Source organism: Magnolia sinica, chromosome 19 (genome assembly GCF_029962835.1).
Source record: "Magnolia sinica isolate HGM2019 chromosome 19, MsV1, whole genome shotgun sequence".
Lineage (NCBI taxonomy): Eukaryota > Viridiplantae > Streptophyta > Magnoliopsida > Magnoliales > Magnoliaceae > Magnolia > Magnolia sinica.
In genome coordinates this window covers 21,454,999-21,471,550 of record NC_080591.1, presented here as the reverse complement: position 1 = coordinate 21,471,550, position 16,552 = coordinate 21,454,999, and the positions used below count along the sequence as shown (strand labels likewise).

The 16,552-nt window shown below is 43.1% G+C and overlaps 1 non-coding gene across 1 annotated transcript; it reads right to left on the bottom strand.

Annotated features, from left to right (window-relative positions):
• Positions 1 to 15,153: 15,153 nt before the first annotated feature.
• Positions 15,154 to 15,259, bottom strand: LOC131235769 (small nucleolar RNA R71). The gene has a single exon (XR_009166290.1). It is a non-coding gene; the product is annotated as a small nucleolar RNA R71 (small nucleolar RNA).
• Between the last annotated feature and the right edge of the window lie 1,293 nt (positions 15,260 to 16,552).

The window sequence follows — 16,552 nt, the reverse complement described above, 5'->3', positions numbered from 1 at the left end:
CATGATCAAACTAATATCAAGTTCAATTCAGTATGAATAAACAGCATAAGCAAAGAGTTCTCCCATCATGCTACAAGCTTCACCTCTTAGCCCTAGCTAAGAGGTTTAGCCTAGCATGGTCATGCTAAAACCAAGGAAAAACATGAAAGGAAAGAAATAAACAAGAAGAAAAAGAAAAAAAGAAGAAAAGAACTCCTGAAAATCGGCTTCAAAATTCGCTTCCACGGCTGCCCCCTTCAAAAGATGCCCCCACGTCCTCTCTTTCCCTTCCTCTTATAGTGTGCGTGGGTCGGTCAGGCCTAGATGGATGTTTACGTACCTCAGAAAATCGTTTGATCAAAGCCAGAGGCGGTGGTGAATTTTTGTAGCCAAAGCTGCTTGTGCAGGAAACATGCTACATTTGGATGCAGATTTTGGACGATTGATCGTCCAGACTTGGGATCTGACTTCTTGGTGGGGTTCAAGATCCCCTACTCCATCATTTGAACGATCTGGATCATTGATCTGATCGTGATTAAGATCACATAAGGGTCCATGGAAGGCGGAGCGTTCGGGCTTTGCATGGACGCTCTACCTGCGTAAGACCTGCACTGACCTGCTGGTGGGGCCCATGATCAACGTCAGTGCTGAAATCTACTCCATCCATTGGAATCATGTCAAAAAACCATCCAGGAAGGACAATTCGGGTTTGATTTTAGTGTGGCCCATAAGACTTTTCATTCCACCATCCATCTTGCATTTGATCACGATCCTTATGTGTATACATGTATGGGGTCAAAATTTCACCTAGATAAGGGTTTTGGTTACCTTTCGGGACGAATGAACGGCGTGGATTGTCGAAATGTGAGCAGAATGGGTCCCACTACACAACGCACAGACAGCGTCCGTCCGCTGTCTCCATAAAGGAGACGGATCTGGTCAGCGCCCGCTGACCGGTCTATTTCTTCTGGTGCACAGCGAGTGCGCGTGCGCTGCATGCGCACGCCACTCAAGGTGGGGTCTACTTTGATGTATACGAGAGATCCGTTCCGTCCATATCTTTTCTCATATCATTTTAACAGTGGGGACGGAAGTTGAGGCCTATTCAGATAGTAAGTGGGCTCCAAATCATGGTTTTACGGGCTGATGTGTCTGTTGAGCCACTTCCACAAAGATCCAAGGGTTCAAATTTGACGTGTATAGTTCATTTATGGTCCTCAGACTACGTATGATGTTCTGAGCTAAGTGGATGGTGAAAACTTTGTGATCTGGCATTCTGGACATCTTTTAGGTCACTTGAGCTCCAGTTTCTCGGATTTCTCGGATCTCAGATGTGTAAATCCATCGATCGTGGTCCCCTGGGGTCCGTCCCTTGCCTTGGTGCATTCTGAACGTTAAATCCATACTTTTAGCATCATGATCCAGTCCAAGCTCGCAATTACACCCTGTAACACAAACATGATTAAAATGGGCTATTAAACGGTACCATGTTCATAAATCCAGGTAATAACTGGGTCTAATATGCAATATTTGACCCTCAATATTTAGCAATACCTGATCTAGCCTTGCCTAGACTCGAGCATTCCCAAACCGATTATTACTCTAGGTGAACCTATTTCCAGAATAACCCGCATCTAGAAGAGCTACAGCATTTATGGCATTGGCGAACTCAACCGAAGAGGCAGGATCTATAGCCCGACAACTTCTTCTTTCGGAGGCAACGAGAATAGCATTAAAATCCCCGCAAACCACCCACTGGCCCTAAATTGCAGATGAAAGGTGAGAGAGGTCTGACCAAAGAACTCTCCGCAACATTCGAGCACACCTGGCATAAACAAACGTAATGTTTAGAGGAGAGTCACAATTCTGCACATTTGCCACAATCAACAGACATTAATTCGACTTAAAGACTATCGAGCACGAAATCTAGGACTTATAGAACAGCCATATCTTGCCACCCTCGTCACAATTGGAGAAAGAGGAGTGAAAACCCAAAGCAAGGCCCGTTTTCACATGCTTGGCATCATGAAGCATAGGTTCGAGTAATGCCACTACCTAGGGATCATGGGACTTGATGATCCTTTTAGCAGTCTGTAAGGAGTTTTTATTGCCAATTCCCTGCACATTCCAAACTAAGATCTTATCCATCAATAACACATCCAGTATTCACGACCCTTCTCTTCAATCTACGCAATCTTGATTCTCAGTCACCTTTAGCATAAAGAATTCGCTGCCGTATTACCTTCGTTGGGGGTTTACCTATAGCAACCTCCTTCTGTCCCTCCTTTCTGCTTTGTTCCACTATTCGTTGGTCCCAGGTATCCTCCTGTAAAGCTCCCCATATAGCTCCCTACTGGCCCTGATCTAGTTCCTCCAACTGATCATCCGCATGCCTTTGAAATTCGCCGTCCAGATTTCTGGTTGAGCTGTAACTGGCATTGTTAACTAGTGAAAAATATGAGGATAGATCGACCTCCAGACCCCCTCTGTCCATCATCATTGTCCTTCTCTCAAGATCTGTTGGAATAATTGAACTTGAACACCTTCGAGGCTCGATGTTACCCACCACTGCTGCACCGTTATCGCCACTATTTTCATTCCTCACATTCATCACAGTCCTGTTTCTCACCAAACTAAGTGTAAGATTTAGAGATTGGTTCTCCTTGCCCCCCGTAGATGTCCTCTTAAGAAACTGCTCCTGGTTTAGTAGATGACGGCCCTTTATACCGACAACAAAAACTACCCTACCACTCTCATTGGAAACAATGGTTTTGCCAGCTGAAATGGTTCTGTTTTCATCTAGCTGAAACTTCTCACCCGAGTGATCATGTGGGCTTAACCTGCCTAGCTGACTGACCCAAGGCTCGGTCTCCTGTGGAGTTTGAGAATAAGGCTGCATACCATTCAGCATTTGTTCTTCCCCATAGCAAACTACTACAAGGCATGGAGGTGGTTCTGTTTGGTTAGGCTCGGAACAGCCTTGAGATCCACTAACCTGATTTTCCACCAACTGAGATGGAGGATCCCCTGAACTTCCATCTGGTCTGGCACATATGCGCATAGTGATTGAACTGGGGGGCTATGATTCAGGCAAAATGGCTTCCCAAACACCGAACTCTGGCTGACTAAGGGGCATACTCCTTCCCTCCACAGCTACACAAGTTTAATCTTATGGAGGAGGGGTTAAAACGATAAAATTTTGACTTTCCCATCCGCCATTGGAACCCCCAGGTACACTAGCTGCGCTGTTGTCCTAGAAATGCCAAGCAAATCTTCCACCATTCTCATCTTGGTTAAGGAGAAATTTTGGGGGTGAAAAAGGAGCTTTTCCTGAAATTTATGGCCTGGCCCGAGTCAGACTGATAGGCTTCCAGGAAGACCTTCAACTTGGGCAGCGACACTTTTCCGCCATTTAGAAACAGTAGGGTGTCATCAACATAAAGAAGATGGGAGATCTGGGGACAGCCACGTGGAACCTTGTACAGAAGACAAAGGCCTTGATCCGCTAAGTTAGAGAGACCCCTACTGAGAACTCCGTAGCGATGATGAATAAACTGGGCGAGAGTGGATCGCCTTGCCGAAGGCCCCGATAAGACTTGAAGAACCCGGCAAGAGAGCTGTTAATTAGAACCGAGAACCACACGTTACCCCAACAGGCTTCAAGAATCTTGATCCATTTAGAACTGAATCCGAAGCAGATTAGGACTTGCTTGAGAAAGTCCCATTCCACACGGTCATACGCTTTCTTCATATCTAGCTTTAGGACTATGTTTCCGCCCCGAGCTTTCCTGTTAATGTCCCTGAAGAGCTCCTAAGCCAGCGCAATGTTTTCTAAAATTGATCTACCATGGATAAAAGCTCCCTGATGGGGCGAGATAATAGTAGGGAGCACCTTACTAAGTCTTGCTGCGACCATGCTTGCCATGATCTTGTAGAAGCAGTTGCACAAGCTTATCAGCCGGAAGTCAGAGAATCTAACTGGGGAGTCTGATTTTGGGATGAGGCAAATCAGAGTATCAACAACCGCCCTCGGGAGCTTCCCGCCTTGAAAGAGATATGTTGTTGCATTGAGCAGGTCGAATCCCACGATATCCCAACAGGAGGCAAAAAACGTGCTCAAGAAGCCGTCTAGCCTAGGGGCGCCATCGATAGGGATGGCTTTGACTATTGACTGGACTTCCAACAAGGAGGGAGGAGATAAAAGGGTGTTGTTTGTCTCTTGCAAGATCAGGTGGGGGATATTGTTCAAAAGAGAGGATCTACTATCACAAGCCCTAGCCGAAAAGAGATTTGAGAAATGGTGGATAGCCGCGTCGCTAATCTGAGCCTGCTCCGTTAGTTCTTGGCCAGAATCCACCATGATTTTATGGATACCAGCTCTTCTATGCCTAGTTGCAACCATTGCGTGGAAGAAAGAAGTGTTCTTGTCACCCTCACTTTGCCAGTTGACACGAGATTTCTGTTTCCAGAAAATCTCTAGGCGGTCCTCCACGATGCATAAATGGTCCGCGGCTGCAGCATGATTGGATGGCAGATTTGCAGTACGAACATCGTCGTTTGACGTCAACTATTAAAGCTCAAGATCCGCAACAACTAGAACTTCTTCTGCCTACTTGACCTGAAGAAAAATATTTCCAAAGCTATTTTTGTTCCACACAATCAACACTTATTTAGCAGCTTTAAGTTTAACTAAGACATTGAGAATGGGGTGGTAAGAGTCAACCTGGGCCCACGCTGTCTTAATCAGAGGCATGAAGGAATCATCATGAGTCCACATTCACTGGAATTTAAAAGGCTTGGGGCCGCTGTATTGATGAACCTGGTTTTGAAGGAGCAACGGAGCGTGGTCAGAGGAGATTCTGGGGAGGAGAAGAACCTGGAAGCATGGAAAGGAGGTGGACCAATGGGTATTTAGTAAACCTCTGTCCGAGTGGGCCCAAACTCTGGCCGCCCCAGCCTGGTTATTGCTCCATGTGAAGCGACTACCCATAAAGCCAGCATCGACAAGCCCTGCGGCATTGATCACTGCAGAGAACTCAGCAGCGCTAGTTCTGTCCATATCCCTACGACTGCGTCTTTTGGTGGCATTAACAACAGTGTTAAAGTCGCCACAGATAGCCCACGACCCTTGAATGGTCAACGAAGTCGCTGTCATCTAGTCCCACAGTTCCCTTCTGACGGATCTGGAATAACTAGCATAAACAAAGGACATGTGAATGTCCCCCTGATTGTTCTGGGCCTGAATCTTGACTGTTATCATCTGGGCCGAAGCACTTAACACTGAAACTGCCACTTGGTCACTATGAAATAACCAGATTTTCCCACCTGCATCACTATTGGAAACTGATTGATGGAAGCCGAGAGAGAGGCCTACCCCTGCCCTTCTTTCATCTCTGAGCATTGGCTCAAGAATAGCCATGATCCATGGCTTATGAGCTCTGATTAGTCTCCTACACGACCGCCTCGATCTGCTGTTGCCAATGCCTCGGACGTTCCATATTAGGGTCTTATCCATCAGTTACACACCCTAAATTTACAACCCTTCGCTTTAGCCTGCGCAATCTGGATTCCCAATCACCCTTTGAATAACGAATTCTCGATCTCCTTAAGCTTCTTGTCGCTGCTTTCTCTCGGGGATGGTTGGAGATAATCTGCTAGGGTTACCCTAACGCTACCTGATCTATCTGGCAATTTGGAATTGAGGGGTGTTGCTGAACCAGGATATTACTATCATGGGTTGGGCTAGATACAGAGGAGAAGAAAGGGGAGAGATCAACTTCCAATGTGGAATCCACCGTGATTTTATAGATACCAGCTCTTCTATGCCTAGCCGCAGCCATTGCTTGGAAGAAAGAAGTGTTCTTGTCACCCTCACTTAGCCAGTTGACACGAGATTTCTGTTTCCAGAAAATCTTCAGGCTTCCTCCACGATGCATAAATGGTCCGCGGCCGCAGCATGATTGGACTGCAGATTTGCAGCACGAACATCGTCGTCTGACGCCAACTGTTAAAGCTCAAGATCCGCAACAACTAGAACTTCTTCTGCCTTCTTGACCTGAAGAAAAATATTTCCAGAGCTATTTTTGTTCCACACAATCAACGCTTGTTTAGCAGCTTTAAGTTTAACTAAGACATTGAGCCTGGGGTGGTAAGAGTCAACCTGGGCCCACACTGTCTTAATCAGAGGCATGAAGGAATCATCATGAGTCCACATTCACTAGAATTTAAAAGGCTTGGGGCCGCTGTATTGCTGAACCAGGTTTTGCAGGAGCAATGGAGCGTGGTCAGAGGAGATTCTTGGGAGTTGAAGAACCTAGAAGCAGGGGAGGAGGTGGACCGATGGGCGTTTAGCAAAACTCTGTACAAACGGGCCCAAACTCTGCGCCTCGGCCTGGTTATTGCTCCACATGAAGCGACTATCCATAAAGCCAGCATCGACAAGCCCTATGGCATTGATCACTGCGGAGAACTCAGCAGCACTAGTTCTATCCATATCCCTGCAACTGCGTCTTTCGGTGGCATTAACAACAATGTTAAAGTCGTCATAGATAGCCCACGGCCCTTGAATGGTCAACGAAGTCACTGTCATCTCGTCCCACAGTTCCCTTCTGATAGATCTGGAACAACCAGCATAAACAAAGGACATGTGAATGTCCCCCTGATTGTTCTGGGCTTGAATCTTGACTGTTAGCATCTGGGCCGAAGCACTTAACACTGAAACTGCCACTTGGTCACTATGAAACAACCAGATTTTCCCACCTGCATCACTATTGGAAACTGATTGATAGAAGCCGAGAGAGAGGCCTACCTCTACGCTTCTTTCATCTCTGAGCATTGGCTCAAGAATAGCCACGATCCATGGCTTATGAGCTCTGATTAGTCTCCTACATGACCGCCTCGATCTGCCATTGCCAATGCCTCGGACGTTCCACATTAGGGTCTTATCCATCAGTTACATACCCTGAATTTACAGCCCTTCGCTTTAGCCTGCGCAATCTGGATTCCCAATTACCCTTTAAATAACGAATTCTTGGTCTCCTTAAGCTTCTTATCGCTGCTTTCTCTTAGGGATGGTTGGAGATAATCTGCTGGGGTTACCCTAATGCTACCTGATCTGTCTGGCAGTCTGGAACTGAGGGGTGTTGCTGAACCAGGATGTTACTATCATGGGTTGGGCTGGATACAGAGGAGAAGAAAGGGGAGAGATCAACTTCCAAACTGGATCTGATGGGGTTTGGGGGCTGATGGCACTGAGAAATAGGTTCTTGAAGGGGGGGGGGGGGGGGGGAGGATTTTTATTGCATTTACGGAGGGATTTTGAGTAGCTCACTATCTGGAATTCTGCAAGAGAAACGTGTTTCTGCAAACCTTGCTCTGGCTCTAAGGCACTCTTCTACATCATTACCCGATGCAATATCCTCATCAGTATGTGTTTGATTTGAGCATTGCAGAGTGTGACCATCTTCTTCGGCCGAAAACAATTGGATTTGAAGGATACCGCAATCCAAGGTCTAAGGTCACCTTGCTTGACGTAGGGAGGGACTCTGATTTGGTGGCCTAACTTGCGTGTTAGAGACCTCACCATAAGCTCGACATGTGGGCTGAACTGATTCTTGTTGAATATCTGGTGGCCTAGGTTGTATGTCCTCTATGTTTCCATCAGCAATTTTTGGGGAGGGGTCCTTCTGATTCACTTCGGCATTTCCTCGAACATCTTCCGGGCATGCATGGGTGTCGAATTCCTACTGCTGGCATGGCAAACTTTCACATACTTCGCTAGTCCGGGTCTCATATCTCCTTTCTACCCACTGTCTGGTACCTTCCTGGTGTGAATCTGACTTAAGGGAAGTAAGACCTTCATCATGGACGGTCCCAATTTCTATCTCTTCCAGAACAGCATGGATAGGGTATGTCTCATCCAGAACCTGAAGTTTCAGGATTTGTTGCAGATTTGAACCCGGTCGAAGTAGCACTTCAATGCGGGCAAACATCTAGAATAGACCGTAGCTACTTAGAGAGCCGATCTAAATCGTGGTTCCAAAATAGTTGGCCAAATCCAGGATCACCGATTCCATCCAGGCATGGGCAAGAATCCCATATAGTCTGATCCATCTCCCGTCACCTCCCATCACTTCCCCTGTAGACCATTTGGTCACTGAAGTTGGACCCATACGTCTGTGCAAGTCGGAATTAGCAAGGAAGTCTACCAGATCTTCCTTAGTTTTTAGGACAATTAGAAATTTCATCGGCGAGATTCTCGTTATGTCTAAGGAGGATTGTACAAAGTTGGATTCTCTAATTGCGTCAAGCAGTTTCAAGATGGAGATGTGCGGTCCTTTGCTCTCCTTACTAGCTCGAGTTGTAGCTCGAGGAGCCTACTAGTCACTGCGTTACGATCCACAATGGTCAAGTATTCGGGACGATCCTATGTTCTATCCAGATGTGTATAAGAGCCCTTTAAAAGCGCCACAACATAGGAAATGTTGGGGCGTGCTTTTGTTAGCGATCGATCTGGGATGTTTGGACGGTTGTTGGAGGGTTGATGAGATTTGGATTTCGTCCACCTCACTGAGACAACCCTCCCGTCGATGCGTCGGTCATTTAGAACATCCATTACCACTTTTGCGTGTTGCTCGTATCGAAATCTGACGAATGCATATCCTTAGGGTTTCTGCAAACCTGGCAGAGTGGGGATGTACACATCCAAGATCCACCCATATTTCTCAAAAATCCCCTAAATATTGGCAGCCAAGCAATCGAAAGGAATGTTCCCCATAAACAGGCTAAACCCTAGATTTCAAGGATACAGATTTGAAGACTGTTTGTTGGAGTGAGGATGGTGGGTTTGCAATTCATCCGCTTGAGGTGGGTGTTCCAAAAGAGGGGAAAATGACTAACCACTCATCATGGATTATGGCTGTTGAGATCTACGACGCTCCGTGTATCTGGATATGCCGCTCTGCGCCGGCCTAGATTTGCCTCTCTCCCGAGGCCTGGAGCTGCCCCGCATTGCCTTGCTGCGCTTTCTGAGTTAGTTTTGTAATTATTTTGTGTTTTTCATGGCTGGTCCCCTATTTTATGTAAAGGTGTGCCTTAAATGAAAAGGTGGGTTTCTCCTTTTAATATGGAAAAAAAAGGTATAGAATAGTCTCTTCAAATATAAATGATTAGTTAGTGACTTCATCGACTAAGCATAATTGGATTGTGTTAATCATCATCTGATCAAGTTCCTCCTAATCCGCTCCCTTCATAGTTTATGAATTGTTCGATTTCCCAAGGAGTGCATGTTGCAGTTGTTGTTGAATTAAGAGGGCCTTCATCTTTAACCTCCATAATTCAAACAAAAAAAAAAATTACATGCAAACTTCTATGTCTCGAACTTTCCATTCGATCCCTCGAACCTATGTTTGTAAATTCAATCTGTAACCCAACATATGCTCTGATACTACTTGTTGGGTGTTAAAACCCCTTAATGGGTGTAGAAGCAACCTTAGACAGAATCAAACACACAATAGAGAATGAAAAATAACAAGAAACCACAGAGAACACAAAGATTATTATATGAAAAACCATTGTGGAAAAAAAACCATGGCACAAAGTGATGATCAATCTACTATATCAGAAGAATTACAAGAGATATAGACAACTTACAGATGGAAAAACCTAGATCCCTTCAAAACCATTGGCTCTCAAGCTTTCTCATCTTGCTTAACCTTAGCCATGTAATTAACAAAGTATTTATACGCCCATGCACAATTACAAATAAAACCCACACTTGCACAAACTTGTGCACACTATTAATCTGATTGTCAATATGAATAGATAAGACTCGAGAAACCATTGATCGAATTGACACCTCTGTTGATTGAATCAATAGCATTCCAAAATGTTTAGCAATTAAACATGAATTTTCAAAAATATTTTGATTGAATTGACAGCCTATCAATCAAGTCAACACCTTTTACACTAGATTGAAGGCACTCAATCAACATGTACAACTCAAAAAAAAAAAAGGTTTCTTTTTTTTTCTTTTTTTTAAAGGCACAAACCAAAAAAAATTCAGGTGGCCTCCAGAAAATGAAAGGAGGATCTAGGCTGCCTATCATATCCATTTACAAGGTCGCCCTTTGTTATGGTGACTTGGACCGAATTGGAGGATAGAAGGTGAAGCCCGAACATATCACTAAAAAATTTCCAAACCTTGACCGCCAGCCACCCTTTGAAGAACAGATGGTCCAATGATTCCGAGTTGGGACTGATATCCTGCTCTTCCTTGCAGCAAACACATTTTGAAGCCAGATGGACCCCCTTATCTTTGATCCTATCTTCAACTAGAATTGCTCCCTGCATCAACTTCCATACAATGGTTGAAGGTTTCTAACCCATCAACCTGTTTTTAATGTTCAAGCCTACATGATAAGTAGATGATATTTATTTTTTGGAAAACATGTAAAAGGTCTAACCGATCGACCTTATGAATGGATTGGAACTCCCACCTACGTGCTATGCTAGCACATGTGTATAACAACTTTATATATTAGAATTCATAAGTACATGTGAAGATATGCTAGTCTTTTTTTTTTCTCACACACACTACATGGGCAGTTAAACCCATAACCTCAGTGTTGAAACTCAGAGAGTCTACCACTAAGCCATGAGTAAGGACCCTATATGTTTGTGTGTGTGTGTGCGTGCATGCGATCACACATAATTAGTTGGACAATTCAAATTGTTCCAATTAGTCATTCATTAAATAGTAAAATTTTCTCTTTCTATCGTTATGTAATGCACCACATGTAAGGATACATCACATCAAGTCTTACATAAGTATGATAGGACTTACATGTCAAAGATCTAGACCACTCATCAAATAGGGCCCACTAATTAAATTTTATCTCCTAAAAATTAATGAATGATTCTCGTCACTAGAACCACACATGCAAGTTTGAATTAGAATTGTTGGAATGAATTTCTAACACCCCACTTTTCTTGTAGAAGAATATCATACTATTCATAACCAACAAATAATATTTTTCCTTCACATTCTTACAAGGGATACTACACAATTAATGGGTCATATTTCTCACACATGTGGTGCATCGCCCGAATATACCACATGTGTACAACTTCTTTAATTATCCCATTTTATTTATAAACAATCATCGATCATCCTCCTCTCTTTTTATTTGATTCTCTCTCCTTGTTTAGTGCTCTCTATCCCTGGTATTATTAGAAACTAATGGAGTCCTCCTCAACCTAAAGAGGGCTCTACTGGGCCCACCGTGTTGTATGGGTTTTATCCATGTTGACCATCCATTTTACTAGATTGTTTTAGTTCATGAACCAAAAATTGAGGCAGATCCAAGGCTCAAGTGGATCACACTGTGGGGATTAAACACCCAACATTCAAGACTTCTTGGGAGCCATAGAAATTTTGGATCAAGCTGATATTTGTGTTTTCCCTTATGAGCAGGTTAGAGTGCAAAAGAACATCACCATGTCCCCTAAGAAAGTTTCAATAGTGGGTGTTAATGTGAGTGCTTGTTTTCGTTCACTTAGCATTGGATTTGCCTCTTTTTTTTTTCCAGGCAGATCCAATGATCAAGTGGATCACATAGGGGGATTGAACACCCACCATTAAAAACTTCTTGGGAGCCTTCAAAATTTTGGATCAAGCTGATATTTGTGTTTTCCCTTCATCAAGGGCTACATAACCTTATGAGGATGTTAGATGGAAAAAGAACACCACGATGTCCCCTAAGAAGGTTTCAACAGTAGGTGTTATTATGACCATTAATTTCTTTTATGGTTTGGTTCACTTGAGCCTTGTATATGCCTCATTTTTTTTTGTTGCATATCAGACCCCAGTAATTGCCTAAATTGACGTACATGATGAGGCTTAATGGAGTGTTTTACTCGTGTTTTTATTACAGGATGAAATCAGGAGTATGTATTGGAAATTGATGTTAAAGGCATGGATTTTATGATCCAAAGTCTCCAGAGCATGGGATGGACTCCAGAAAACCAATAGTGAAGATTTTACACGCCTGGGATCTGAGGAAAGCACGATAAAGAGGCCCGAAAAGGGTCCAGAATGCAAGATCACATGGTTCCCGCTATCCGATCAGTTTGAAACTTCATACATGGGATGAGGGCCGTAAATTAACCGTACATATTAAATTTCAGCCATTGAAGATCTCGGGAAGTGAGCCAACTGACAAATCAGCCCATTAATCTCCAATTTTAGGCCCACCTACAATCTGGATATACTTCAAATTTGACTTAAACGGTTTAAAGAAGATTAGAAATAGGATGGACGGATTGGATTTCTCGAAATCATCACAGTGGACCCATATGTATAATGTATGTACATAGTGCACATGTGCACTATCGGAGCACCGAACGCACCTAAGTTGGTCAGCAGCGCTGACCCGACTCCCTTTTCAAAAACAGAAATTTCCGTTTCAGCGTCCGCGGAACCGAACCGCGGTTGTCAGTTGTGGGGCCCACCTAGTGTCCAAATGGACAATCCAAACCGTCCATCCACTTCCTGGGGCAGCCATTACCATTGCCTAGGTGGCAAAAATTCAAATGAACGCATAGATCAGAGCCCAGCCGTTCAAACGCAGGTTGGACGGCAAGACAGAAAGCCGCGTGGGCTGCACCGAATCCACCCCAAAACCAGTCAATTCCTACTAATTTTTCGAGCTAAAACCAATGGACGGCGTGGATTCCTGTGAAAAGTCCAATAATGGACTCAACCATCATCGCAGCGTCGGTTTGGCGGGACGCTGCCAGTTTTTGCGGAGATTAGTGGGCCCCACTCGTCAACCTTCGGGAAGTCCGATCCGTCCATCGTGTAGAGGGCTTCGAGAGCTTCAAAACCATGTTGATATTCTCGCCCATGCATACACACGTGTGCGATACAGAGGCCAAAAGTAGACTGCCCGGACGTTCAAAATCGAGTTTTTTTGAGATTTCTTCTAGGCCGCGCTAATGGACCTTCAAAACCACCCATTCTTGACTGAAATTTCGTTCAATCCAATGGACGGGGTGGATTTTCCAAAAATACCTCTGTGGGGCCCACCGATCACGCTGTGAAAATTTGTACTCCGAGTCCTTCTACGACTCTGCCACCGACCCACCACTATACCTATAAAAGGGGAGTTTTGGACGTGGGAAAGGCATTCGGAACCAGGGGTCCAGATCTGGAGCAAGGGAGAGAAGAAAGAGAAGAAAGAGAAGAAAGAAGAGAGAGAGAGATTGTTTGGTTTGACGTTTTTTTTATGAATTTTATTTAATATTTTTTATGGATTTTATGGGTCACTAATCTCTCAGCTAGGGCTGAGATGAAGCCCCTAATTTGATTAGCTCTTGTATTGGTTGATTTACTTTGAATTTCAATTAATTTGTTTCTTTCTTTAAGTGGGCTTTATGGGTTTAAATTCTATACTTCTCCATCTATGAACTTGATTAAAGTATATATATGGATGTTGTTTGGATGCTTATTATAGGTGCTTGTGTCTGATGAAGAACAAGTTTCCTATAGAGGAAAAAACAGGGTGCCTTAATGAATGTACATTCCATGTGCCCGACCAAAGGACATGGGATATGTCATTCATGGCATTGCTTAAAGGAATTAGACAGTTTGTATGCCCGATTAAGGACACAGATTGTGCTTTCTCTATTTAAGTGGTATCAATCTAGATCAAGGTGAATCAACAGACAAAACAAGGGTTAGGATAATTAGGGGTGGATTCGAAAGTCCTAGTGCTTTCTCTCTGATTGAATTTTCTTCCCTGTTCTTAATTAATTGTTTTTTTTTCCATAAAATTGTGCTTAGTAATTCATTCCATTATTTGTTGGATTAGTTAAGGAGAATCGTAGATTTGAATTGTGACGACCAGTCCTCGTGGGAACGATCTCGTAATACGTACCGTATCTGCATCTGATTCGTATACTTGCGAGTTTAAATATCATTTAAATCGTGTTGGTTTAAATAAAACATCAAGTTTTTGGCGCCGTTGCCGGGGACTGTTTCGGTCCAATTGGATTTAAGATTCTCTCTTATCATAATTCATAGTCTTAGGTTTTTTACTAACTTTAGGTTAAATTTTTTTAGAAACTAACCTATTGCCTGTTTTGTAGGGACCTGACATAAACTACTAATTTGGTAATCTCTTTCCAATTTTCTATTTTTTTTTTCTAATTTCTATTTTTAGAATTAAGGTTTTATTTTTTTTAGAAAGTTTCTATTTCTAGGCTATTTTATTTTTAGAAATTTCCTATTTTCCAATTCTAGATTCTGATTCTTCTTTCAAGTAACTTTCTATTTTCTAGTTTTAGAAATTTTTTCCCTTTTTAGAAACTAACTTAGTTTTTATTTCTAAGATTACAAACTTTCTTTTTTTTTTTAGAAATTAACCGTTACTTAGGATTTTTTTCCAGCATTATTTTAGTAAATTTTTTCTGTTTGTTTACAGGAATTAAGGAAGGAAGCTGCTAAATAACATTGTCTTCAAAAGGAGGAGCTCTCAAATCTTCAGACATTCATCATCTCCTTTTCTCGGGTTCTTCTTTCCAATTCTCGTTTACATAGCTTTCTCTTGTTTTTAGGAATTCATAACTTTTTCCTTTAGTTTTATTCATCTTAGGTTGCATCTTAGTTTAGTTTTCTTTCTTATATTGATAGCATAGTTTATGCTAGGACGTAGATCTCTGAATATAGAACTAGCACCGTTTGATCCTGAGATTGAAAGAACAATTCGTGAACGATTGAGAAATAATCCTGTTGAAATGGCGAATGAGACTGAAGTTAAAGCTCTCAAAGATTATTCAGCTCCTGTCCAATTTAATGCGCCTTCATGCATAGTGTTGCCAACCACTACGGCAGCACACTTTGAACTTAAACCTGGAGTCATACAATTGTTGCCATCCTTTTATGGATTGGACAAGGAGGACCCATATCATCATGTGAAAGAATTCTTAAACATTTGCTCCACCTTTAAGTTCCAAAACTTCTCAGACGATTCGATCCGCCTACGCCTGTTTCCTTTCTCTTTGAAGGATAAGGCGAAAGCATGGTTGAATTCTCTAGAAGTTGGATCTATCACTACATGGGACCAACTGTCTAAGAAGTTCTTAAACAAGTTCTTCCCCGTTCACAAAACCAATGCCCTCCGTAGAGAAATTACTAACTTCACACAAAAAGAGGGCGAGCACTTTCATGAATGTTGGGAAAGATGAAGGACTTACTTCTTAAATGTCCTCACCATGGTTTTGAGAAGTGGCAACAAGTTCAATACTTCTATGACGGTCTGACACCACAGAACCGTCGCATGGTTGATGCCACCAGTGGAGGGTCATTCATGACCAAAAGTGATGTCGAAGCGTGGAACTTCTTTGAAACCTTGTGCGAAAATTCCCAGCAATGGGATTATTCAAATAGAGGTGACAGAAGTCCCCAACCACAAAAGAGAGGTGGTATATATGAGATAGGAGTCATGCCAGAGCTGAACGCCAAGCTTGATAACCTGACAAAGAAAGTTGATGCTCTGGTATTAAATAGTGGACCACCACAAACAGCTCAAGTCGAGGCATATGCCACATGTTCTAGTCCTGCCCATCCTATGCAGTCTTGTCCATCTGGTGCAGCATTCCCAGAACTTCTCTCTGAACAAGTTCATGCTATGAACATTTTTCAAAAATCTGGGAATGATCTTTACTCGAACACATACAACCCAGGGTGGGCTAGACATCCAAATTTCTCTTGGGCAAAAGGACCACAACAAGGAGGACCATCTGGAAATCCTCCTATGCAACCGCACCTCCAAGTTGGCAGTCAACAACCTCAACAGTTTCCACAATATCAACAACTGCCTACACAATCAAGGAAACCATCTCTTGAGGATACACTCCATCTTTTCATGCAGAATTCTCTCCAATTCCAAAAAGACACCCAACAAACCTTACTGGCCAACCAGCAAAGCTTACATGCAAATGCACAATCCATTGCCAAGCTGAAAGTACAAATGGGTCAACTAGCTGCCACATTGAGTGAGAGAGAGAAGGGCAAGTTCCCTAGCCAACCTGAGGCTAATCCAAAGGGACAGTATGAGATTGGCTCTAATTCCAACCAAGGGCAATATCATGAACAGGCCAAATCGATCACTACCCTTAGGTCAGGCAAGCAGATTGAAGAATAGAGATGCCTTGGGATGAATCAAATTCTAAAACAGAAGATGAAGATGAAGCAGAGAGCCATACCAATTCATCCAAAGTCCAAAAGCTCTCTGACTCTCCAAGAGCCACTAATGTGCCACCTTATGTGCCCAAAGCACCCTTTCCTCAACGTCTGACACCAATAAAGAAAAGAAATAACTTTGATGAAATCTTGGATGTGTTTCAAAAAGTGCAAGTCAACATCCCGTTGCTTGACGCTATCAAGCAAGTCCTTGCTTATGCTAAGTTTCTTAAAGATTTATGCACTCAAAAGCGTAAGCAAAATGTTCATAAGAAAGTCTTCCTTGCAGAGCAGCTCAACTCCATGATTCAACATAACACCCCTCCTAAA